Source organism: Buteo buteo, chromosome 26 (assembly GCF_964188355.1).
Source record: "Buteo buteo chromosome 26, bButBut1.hap1.1, whole genome shotgun sequence".
NCBI classification, from domain to species: Eukaryota; Metazoa; Chordata; class Aves; order Accipitriformes; family Accipitridae; genus Buteo; species Buteo buteo.
This window is the reverse complement of record NC_134196.1, coordinates 5,478,128-5,489,321: the sequence shown is the minus strand read 5'-3', so window position 1 is coordinate 5,489,321 and position 11,194 is coordinate 5,478,128. Positions and strand designations below refer to the sequence as shown.

Genomic DNA, 11,194 nt, shown 5'->3' with positions numbered 1-11,194 from the left:
TTTTTTATTTTTTTTTTTAGTAGAATACTTCTTGTTTCGACATTTTCGTTAGAAAGCATTGCTTGAAGCGCATTGCAATTCATTTTTATTATTTTTTTTTTTTACCAGAATACTTCTTGTTTCAACGTTTTCTTTAAAAAGCATTGCTTGAAGCGGTGGGATTTGGGTTCCCCCCCCCCTCCTCCAGGGGAAGGTGCACGGCAGCCTGGCTCTGAGGCTGCTTTCCAGCCCCCTTCCGCTCGCTCGGGCTCTAGTCAACGCTACAGCTTAGCTCGCTGCCTCCCACCCTTCCCTTTAGGCCCTGTGAGTGCCTGTCTGTCCGTCCCTGTCAGTCAGTCCGTCCGTCCCCGTCAGTCAGTCCGTCCCTGTCAGTCCGTCCCTCACAGACACCCGCCTCCCTCAGTGGAGGCTAAAAATAGACGGCAGCGCCTGACAACCGCCTTCTGATTGGCTGCCGCGGAGCTGCCGCCAGCCTATGGGAGAGCGGGGCGCGGCGGCGGGGTGAGGAGGCCGATGGTCGCCTCAGCGGGGCCGGGCCGAACCGGGGCGGGCCTGGACCCGCCGTTCGCTTTCCGTTCTGGTCGTAACATTCACCTCCGTAGGGCCTCAAACCTCAGAATTAACGAGACCAGCGGTCTCCGGACGCAAACGCAGCCCGAGAGCCGGCCTTACCGCTCGCCGCCGGCCGGTGGGGGCCGCTGCCCGCCCGCCCGCCACCACGGCGACCGCCGCTCGCCCCTCCGAGCCGGCAGGGGGCGCTCGTCGCCGTGGCGGAGCTCCGGGGGGGCGGGGGGGGGGGTGCCCGCTTCCGGGCCGTGGGGCCTGGCCGGGTCGGCAGTGCTGAGGGCCGTCTCTCAGGGGTTTGTTTTTCAGCATTTCTTTCCTCACTAGCGCCTCAAGGTGCTAAAAGCGGTTCCTGGTAAATTTAGCCTCCCTGCAGGTATTTGTTACCGAGCTGTTTGCATGTATTTTGGAGATTTTGAGGGCATTTCGTGGGCTTCTGTGGATGAAGGAGTGCCTGAGGTGACAAATCGAGAAATGGGGGAAAGAACAGGTAGCTGAAAGGGCCAAAATAGCGTGGGAATGTAATTTTTTTTTTTCATGGAATTGTCAAGAAATAGGGTTAAAACAGTTGCAGTGGAGAATTAGGAGAATGCCTTCAAATCTAATTTCAGATAAAATATATGTTCAGTGTACCATAAATGCAGCAAGTCAGTAGCTTCACTGAAAAGAAGCATCAGCTTTATGTATAAATAGGGTTATATAGGTACCTATTAAAAATAAAGTTTGATATCTGCTAGTGTTTTATAGTCACAAAAAGTGTGCTAGGGGAACTTGGAAGGCAGAAGCCGGAGCTGGTTAGCAGGATGCTGTGTCCTAATTTATTCAAGCACTGGCCAACACCTCTGGAACCACTGTTAAAAGATCTCATAATCTCGAGGAGTGGTTTGACTCTCATATCTCTTTTCCAGAACCTCTTTTCTCATGGGTGCCACACAGACTGAGCATCACAGAGGTGTGAGTCCAAGTGTGGCGAAGGTAAGAACTGTATAAAGAAGGGAAGTGAAAGAAGAGTTTCTTCTGAAGAAATGTTGCATCTTCCAGTTTTCACTTAGCCTGTGCCTTGGTTCACACCGATAGAAGGAAGCAAGCAGTTTTGTGTTCTGATCCACTGTAAGTTAAATGCTTTGAAACTTAAAAAAATCATTATTTTCTATTGTTTTTACATTAAGCACAGGTAGCCTTCAGTGCATGAGCATTATCTTGTCCATATGAGCTGTTGATGCCAACTTGTAATTTACATACTAATTGCTTGCAATCTTTAGCAATAGAAAAGTTAACTGTCCACAATTCAAAGGATTTCTTAATTATAAAAGGAAAGTACTTCATGGCAAAGAGTATAGCCAATAATTATCTACTGCCAAGTGCCAAAACACATGTGAAATGAATGTTAACTGCTGGGAACAGAAGGAAGCTGATTTCTTGTGTGGCAGTTTGAGGCTTCTAGCATGAAAAAGAAAATCATTGTTCACGTATTCTGTTAACTTCAAATGTAACGGTATTTTCTGTGTGGTGATGGCATTCAGGAGAAACAGGATAAGAACTCCGGTGCTGTTAATTCAGAGGTGGTGCACGTTATATACAGACGGACCATCCTCCACGTGGTTTCTGAGCACTTCTGAGGGCTTGTATCACCCCTTGCAGCTGGTGGGACTTTTTGAGTGTGCACACAGTCACCCTTCCCGTCTCTGGACAGAAGCAAAAATGCTGTGGTTTTTAACCAGTCCCACCATCTGATCATAGCCTAATCCTCTCCTGTGTCATCACCTCACAGAGCCAGAATGAAGGGGTTAAGGCTTTTAATCAGGGTAAATGTTTCTGTTTGAGTTTAGCTGAAGGATTTGTCATGCAAGTCATAAATGTGAAACTTCTTTAGATTTGCCCTTTTGCTGTATAAGAGAGTCCAGCTGGTTTTGGTTTTGCTGTGTGCAGCTGCAGATACTTCCAAAGTTTAGGAAAATGTAATAGCTTGGAGGTCTGTGTCTAAAGAAGTTTGTACTGACTTTTAATATGACATCTGCACACTTTCAGTGCCACTACTTGAAGATTTATCACAACACTAGAGATAGCTTTTTAGATGAGTCCTTCAACAAGAACATCTTCAGCTTTTATTATTTTTTATGCATTGCTTAGTAAACTTTTAACGGTTTTATTTGCAGATTAATCCCACTTATATTTTAAATTTTCTTCTTAATTTTTGTCATACATTGTATTTTCATCTTCAACACTATTTCTTGTAATGTCATGTATTGCTTCAGTCTCTTATCTTTTACAACTTCTGAATAGCCAATTTATGGTGACATGTCTTGCTGTACATGCTCTGTTGTGTAAATACGATATTTTATAATGGTTAAGGTATACAGTTCTTAAGGGCATCTGTTCAGGGATGCATGTATAATTTCTTTCCCTACAATGTTTTATTTAGTCCGTTTCTGAGATGCCTGTATTATATTTTCTTTACCTTTCTGCACAGCCAGTTGCCTCTGGGCTGATTTTCCGAGGGCTTTAATTATCATGCTGTCTCTAAGACAATTACATAATTAAGTGTTTTTCATTTTCATTTTGAATTTGGTAATTATAACTAAAACACTGAAAAGTGCATCAGCTGCAATATGAAGAAACTCAATCATTAAAAGAAAATGTACCTAGAAGAGAAACATGGTTGAGAAGATTCTACTAATAACCAATAAATGAAATGAAAATTAAAAAGAAGTAGGGAGAATTGAGCTTACTGAACTCCTTCAGTCTGTTGTTTTAAATGATAAACTTTTTGTAGCTTTGATGATCACAAAAATGTGATGCTCCAAGGAAAATTTACAAATATAATTGTAGTAGTTAAAAGAAACATTTCCCCAAGTATTAAGAATAGAGTGCTGAAAGGACAGGTGTTTTATTGTTTCATAATTTTCCTTGTTTAATATTTTAAAGATAGATTCTTTATTTGCTCTCCCTAGTTCTAGCACTGCCCCAGTCATGTGTTTGTTTATATACATATATACTTCTCATTTTTTATTGAAACAGATGGCATATCTCCTCTTTCAAGGCTCAGGCAAGAGGGGCACAGGAAATATGATAGGATTAAAATTATTTTGAAACAAGAAGACATCTTTCTCATATCCTATTTCCCATACATCTGTTTGTCTTTCAAACAGGCAGTGACAGTAAACACCGAGAAATAGGGAGTGTGTTTCAGTTGTGGTGTTCTGAAAACCCTGCCCTGTTCTTTGAGTGTTCTTTGGTATTCAGTTCCTATGACTACCCGTTTTTGAAAACAGAAGTCTAAAAGTTTGCAGCTGAGCTCCACTGAGCTCAACAGTAATACTCCTACCAACTGAGAAGGGAGCAGATTAGGCATTTGTTCCAGCTCTATTAGAAAACCTCTCCCCTAAATCCCCCAAAGTCACCTGAGGCTCAGTGCTTTTAAAAATCAGGTCATTTCTTAAAGCACATAAACACGACTTCAGAAGTCTGATTTTCAGCTCTTCATTGTGAAAACATTAGACAAGCTTAATTTCTGCAGAAATACTACAAAGTCAGGGTTTCTAGAATTTAAGATATGTATATGTGCTCCAGGGAAGATTTGGAATGCTATGAGTAAAATGCATTTTTCCGGCCTCTGGAGTCTGTATATATCATAAGTGTACGTATGAAACATTATCCATGCGGCCATGCAGTGCAGGACATGTGAGTGGAATGGTAGTGACATCTCTGGAAGTCCAGATGAAAATATGGCTTGAAGCAGTTAGAGGTCCTGATTCAGTCAGAAGTTTCACATACGGTTATGCTGCCAACATCAGTGGGTGTTTAGGCAAGCATTTATGCTCTTTGATGAATTTCCATTTGGTCCTGCAGGAATGTCTGTTCAAATGTTTTTTTGAGATATTTACATTTCTATCAGAGTAATGGCTGTGAATATTTTGAATTTTAACATCTACTTTAACACTTATTAGGTGAATACAAGAGTTACATAAAATGTACAAGACGTTTATTTTGGGGCTCAGTCCTAACCTACTACTAGTAAAGCATTTCCCAGAGCATGGGGGGTTCTGTATTTGTGTCGGCATGCTTGTGGATATAACATATGATCATAGAGGAAACCTGGGCAGGCAATCGTTTAAAATTATCCTCTTTCCTCATGTGAATGTAAGCCATAGAATTGAGACCTTCAGAAGATGTTTTGAAATATTTATCAAGAATGTAGTGATTGTAAAGCTATAACTCACATCCAGATTTATGATAATAAAAAAATGCAGAATGAAAAGCAAAGCCTGCAATTTTGCATTTAAGTCAATCTCTTGAGTTACACTGAAAATCAGAGTGAAACCTATCCTGGTGGTCATGAGTGCCTAGCTTCTTAAGTCTTCATGTTACCAGAGAAAGGATTAAATGGGTCAGGGGTCTGATTTAGTAAAACAATTCCTGTTTTCCCAGAGGTTTCCAGGAACGTTCTTGGTGAATACTGGGTTATTTTGGGAGACAAAGCATCAGAAATTTGAGCTGGCGAAATGAGGTGTGCACAGTCCAGAGCTGTGCATCTCTAGCTCTGAGTCACACGGCTTTGATATGTGGCCCATAGCTAATCTGTGGTGTTCTGTTAAACAGCAAAATTAGTAATGTTTTCAGTTACGAGTTTGGTGAGCAGGCTATATGGCAATCCATAAGAAACTTGAAAAGATTGCTGATTGTCCTTTGGCTCCAAAACCTGGGGAGTTGGTGTGAAGGACTATGGTCTTGTGAGATTTTTTTAGGGCCCTAACCATGCATGTGTCAAGCTATACTTCCTATCAGAAATGTAATAACCACAATCAACTGTTTCTCTAGTTTTCCCATAGCCACATTTTACAGTTGTATCATCGTTTTTCTGGTAAACCATACTTCAAACATCATATTTTTATTCAACTTTCACCAGCCCACATTTGCCACTCAACTTTCATCGAGCAGCCGCTGCTGGCGGAGTGCCAAGAAGGTGTCAGTACTAATGCACACTTGAGAAGGCAGAAGATCCCATAGACATGTTAAGATTCATTATTGATCAGGACTTTGTCTCCACAAACTGAGGTTATTATTTGCACTGGAGTCAGGAGTCATGCTGCTTTGATGAGGAAGTAACTTGGACCTTATCCAGCTATTGATATTTCTAAAGTGATGATCTGGCTCTAAATCTGGCCACAACGATGCAGTGCTTCACCACACAGATCTTATTACATGTGCCTGTCGTTAGTAATGCTTCTGACTTCGACTTTTGAATGCCTTGAACACAGAGCCTAGTGGTTTTAGTTTTAATAGGTTTTGTGTGTAAGGCTGTTCATCCTTTTACTCCTGTATAGTGTTGCCAGTGGGTTGCTTGTTATTCACGATCATGTAAGAAAGTTGCTGTATGTGCAAAATGTGCTGCTTGGGGGAATTGTGCGGTACCAGAATACTTTTATATAAAAAGATAATCTGCACTGGTTTTCACCGCAAAAGTTCAGAATTTAATACTAAGATCAAAATTGTTGTCTTAAAAAGAAATCTAATTTTTCATATTCATAAACGTCCCTGTATGACTCACTCAGCAGTATTGTGGGCTAGTAAGAATATCTACTGCAGCACAGAGGATTCCAGAGTCGATGGTCCAAAATTACTTTTTTCTTTGTTAGCGCTTGTATGAGTTGATGGAAATGTCACCGAGCTACAAAATGAGTAATGAAACCTGGATTTGGTCTGGTGTTTTTGGCTGCCGATGTCTGCCTCCCTCAGCTCACGCTGTGTGACAGCACCTGTAGCACTGCGGGAGTACCCGTGTTCCAGCAGAGCTCTGGCAGAGCAGTCACCGCAAATCCACTCGCACCTCCTGCACTGTCAGGCTGAAGTGCAACCCGAGCAAGGCCAAGGTGATGTTGGTTAGAGAATGGAGGTGGTCTGAAAGCCAGGATCTTCGTCCCTTTTTTACATGCACGCACATGTGCTACCATCAAGTCAGTGCTCTTGTCTGACTGCTGAGTCAGCCCAGATAACCAGATGCAAGGTGATAGTTCTTTCACACCACTGGGCAATATTTTAAGTAAAAGCTTGACTACTGTACTGTATATGTTGGTCACTTCAGGTGAGATTTTTCTCACCAAATTTAGATACTTGCTTTATGGAGATCAATTCTAGGTCACAGCCATCTCATTTTAGTGTATAATTGTACTGTTGTAGATGTCTATATCTGCTGTTGCAGACATTCATATTAGTAGTTTGAATCCCAGATTCCAAACTAGTGCAAAATATGACTACCTTCCTCTTTGTATGCTGCTTTACCAGGAGTACTTTCCTTTTTTTTTTTTTTTTTTTTTTTTTTTTGATTCCCATGAATCTATTTGTGATGAACAAGCCCGTTCAAGGGCTTGGTCTTCAAGCTCATTAGTAAAAACAGAAGCACATGTGATTCTAAAACTAATTGTGTCTTAACAGTTGTCCAACTTAACTGGCTTTACAGGGATCTTGTCAAAGCCTGATATGGGCAGAAGTCTTTTTGACATTAATTCCAATTGGGATATATGTGATAATAGGAAAGGGGTATTTATTAGTATTTCATTATTTAAGGGTATACCCAGGCTTTCTGCTATGTGTTTGAAACCTCAAGATTTTTGTGTATTTTTTGTTTGTCTACATGTTTTGGTGGTAATAAGAGTAGCCTGGCATGCCTTCTGCCATTTTACCTGTGCTCACGCATATTTCACAAGTCAACTACAGAGTCATCACTGTAAATACCGTCATTTTTGCTTTTTTATTTTATTTGGCATGAGGAACAAAAACCCCAAACATATTTCTAGCTTTATATACCTTCTTAAATACATTTTATGCATAGTATGGATTCAATAAAGCCTTTGGCCTGGTTGAAAGGATTTTCTTGTTTATTTTTCTTTCCTTTTTTTTAAATGAAGGTAAATCAATCCAATGTGAAACTGTTCAGTAGGAATATTTATTAACCATTGTTTGGGTGCATAATAACAAGAGTCCCCTCACTTTGGCTTTATTTTTATTTAGAAGTACTGAAATATTCTTTAGATGAAACCTGAGCAGACTAAATTATAGCAATGCCTTGCTTCCCTGAGTCTTGCACTTCACCTGCTGCAGAAATTAGAATATGGAAAAAATAAAAATCTAATACCAACGAGATAAAACTAGCACAATGCAAAAGAAGATAATTACATTGCTCAGCTGTCACAAGGCCAGCGTAAAAAAAATGAAGTGACTCATCTTCCTTCACATGCACAGCCTGCTCAAACATACATATAATTATTTATTTGTGTGGTTTTGATTCTTTAGCCAAATGTCGCTACTTTATAATGTGGTTTAACCACTTAGGGATTTTGTTCAAAGTGTTCATTTATAGTTTTATCATTGAACCACAAAAAAGTGTTCTAGGCTCCAATGTAATTATGTAGCATGCAAGTGTTGTATATCATTAAATCTTACTTTGTATGAGTATATGAGTTCAAAGACAGCTCTCCTGCAAAGATAAGATACAATATGCAGTGAACAAGGGCTGCTTTCTAGTGAAGGCATATTCTTTACCAAACCAGTGTATCAAGCAAGGGTATGCTCAAGATATAAACATCAAGAAATCTTCATATAACATTGTAATTTTGACTTTGGAGCTAAGTGGACTATTGTCTTAGACCAGTTCTTAAAAGAAAGGGACTAAGATTTGTAAGTCATAAGTGGTTTTGAGAGTTTTACCCAGGAGCTTATGAACAAAATCTATAAAAAACTGCAACATTCAAAACTGCTGGAAAGGAAGAATGGTGGTATAAAACCTTTGAATAACAATTGCCAATCATTTGAAAATTTTGACAAAATGAGATACTCCTATTAGGTGGAGACTCAAGGAAGAAAGATTTTCGGGGTTGGAGCTGTAAATGTTCTTTTGTAGAGAGTTTTTATGCAATCCCCAAGCTGAACAAAGTGTAACAGTTTTGCCTCATAGAACTTAATGTAAAGGTTAAAGCTGAGCAAATAGTATTCATGCTAATTTAGCTTCCCCCCCCCCCCCCCCCCCCCCGACTGGGAGTCATTCCTGGTTGTTGGGCAGTGTTTTAGTGGTTCATGTTTGCTGAAGTTACTTAGATGAATTTGAATTTTCAGCCACTGAGTTATTTACAAACTATTTGCTTTGACTGTTCACCCTGCTCTATTAAATATTTGCTTTGGTTCATTCTATTGAATCTAATTAATCAGCATCAATTCCAATATGTGCAATGCCTACCACTGCAAGTGAGAGGAATCCTTTTGCTTCTCTGACTGGCAATCAGGAGGGGCTTTGGCAAACCATACTGCACTGATCCACTTCAGCATCTTTCTCTTTGTTGAAACAAAAATGAGGAAAAGAGGTAAACCTAGTACAAACAGATCTTTTTTGTGATGTTAGTAGCAAAGCCAGAAAGCTACTGTTAAAATAGGAAACTTCCTGAGCTGTATGAAAGTCAAACCATTGAAGATAGTAGGACTAGAGAGTGAAAGTAACTGTAAACAAAAAATTTGCTGACTGGTGTCATTTTCTTGTCGATCTCGGCAAGTATCTACTCCTAGGCAAGCAGCATAAGTAGTGACCCACTTCCTAGAACTGATTTTCCCTTCTTTTATTTTTTTACAAATCTTTTGAAAAATTAGTTCAAAGGGAATAAAAAGGGTGACATTATGGTTGAACTTTCTGTAATCTAACCTGACTGAGGAAATGTGGCTGTTTGGTCTGAGTTCCCTCCCCAGTTAAAGAGGGAAAATAAGCACTGTCAGAAATCAGTTCAGCTAGTGCAATAATAGGTCTGTATGATCGGTTCTTCACAATGAGGCAATGTCCATAGGTTGAAAGAAGAGCAACTGAGACAGAATATAAGGAAAAACTTTCCACTGTGAGAACAGTCAAGCAGTCCCTTCCCATCTGAACTGTGATCCTATTTTACTGGAAATTCTGACTATCCAGGCCAAATCTGCTGTTGGGTGAGTTGATGGATCTCCACTGGTGTCTTCTGTCTCACAAAGTCATTAAAATGTTAGAAAAGGAACCCACATTGCTGCTGTAAAAACCTTCTAAGACAGTGCACTGTTGGAAGACACTCTATAGGCTCCAGTCTGGTTGAGAGCTGTTTATTGTAAGCTAATTTCACATCATTACAAAGGTGTGGCATTACAATATTCCATTGTTTTCTCTATTTTTGGTGTGTTTAAGGTAACATTTGAACTATATTCACCAGACTTCACTGTGAGTTTTAGGAGTTTTTTAATACAAATACTGAGCTTTTACCTGATCTTTTTTCAGTCCTTGCAGCTGTGGTATCATTATTCTCTCAGAGGCCAGCTGACATAGCTCTTTGAACATATGTATCTCGACATGTCTTGTTCTTCTCTGCTTTTCTGTCTCTCAGAGTTGCCCTATTAATCTCTGTTCAGTATTGCCAAGGTAATGAGTTTATTACCGACCCCGAAGTATATCACAAATGAAGCAAAGCTCTTGTGGGCTCTGTGAATCATATCCCCCTTAAAAAATTCCTAATTCTCCATCCAAAATTCTTTGTTCCTCACAGTACAGAACTCATCCCATCATCGCTAAAAAAAATAAAGTCAATAGGTTAGAAATGTATCCAGAGACCTAAACCTGTCCACTAATGCTATTGTTTTTCTGGAGTTTGTTGATTTTGTCCAGTTGGTTAAGTACGGTATCTTATTTTTATGTCTTCCCCTCAGTTTCTGTGTGAGAACCCTGGTATGTGCAGCTTAGCATACAAAGATGCTAACAACACAAACAAGCTGCAAGTGTCAGACTTGTAAAGAAGGAACACAAAATGCACTCTGAAGGTCAGAATCAAAGTGACAGCTCAACTGTGAGTAGTCCATTCCCACTTTTGGAGAGGTGAGAGTTTTCTGAGGAGAGATACAGTGCGCTCTAACAGGATCAGCTTCACATACTTACTGACAGTTAACTACGGCAGATACAGCCTGGGCAAAAAAAGAGCTAAAAGTTTAATTCCACCTTTCCTTTCAGACACAATACAGCTCAATTCTTGTTTTGTGGGTGGTGTGGTGGCAGGGGATGGAGGAGGAAGACCTTCTCCTTGCATTGTTTTTTCAAAGAGATGTGATGCCTGAGTTTCAGTACAAGGGAGGAGATGACGGATCACCATCTTGTGAACCTGGAGAGGTGAGACTGAGTCCTGGGTCTGTGAATTACACAGGGCAATCTCACATTTTACTTTGCTGATCTGCTGGCCCTCTTACACTTTGCTTGTCTACTTTTATAGGAATACTTTCAGGAAAGAAATGGAGTCTGGCTGTGCGTTGAGACCCTCTAAGGTTCTCTAAAATGTTTGAAAATCATATTCTGGCTATTTCAAAAAACCAATTCAGGTCATAAAGACAACCTGTGTTCTCCACAGCTTGGTGGATTTTACCAATACCAGTTCTTGATTTGATTGGCTTAGTTTCTAATCAATGCAAATGTGTTCCCGTCACAAGCGACCTGTGCTAATTTCACACTAAAAGAACCACTTACGAAGAAAAAGTCCAAGGTGGTTAAAATATTTTCGCATCATGGCTCAAAAGCTGAGTTTTGTACAGTCAGTTCTCCTTGCAGTCCCTTCACGGGAACTGGTTGTGTTCATAGTGCCATCAG

The 11,194-nt window shown here is 40.2% G+C and overlaps 1 long non-coding RNA gene across 7 annotated transcripts in view; it reads left to right on the top strand.

The window, feature by feature from the left end:
- The first annotated feature begins 404 nt into the window (after window positions 1-404).
- Window positions 405-11,194, top strand: part of LOC142045005 (uncharacterized) — a 33,528-nt gene continuing 22,738 nt past the window's right edge. For 2 of the 7 annotated variants that reach the window (XR_012654487.1, XR_012654486.1), the window contains exons 1-2: window positions 409-940; window positions 1,473-1,674. This is a non-coding gene — a long non-coding RNA (uncharacterized LOC142045005). Of the gene's footprint in view, window positions 941-1,472; window positions 1,675-9,389; window positions 9,526-10,269; window positions 10,407-11,194 lie in introns of all 7 variants that reach the window. The other 5 variants (XR_012654490.1, XR_012654492.1, XR_012654491.1 and 2 more) reach the window with 5 other exon arrangements.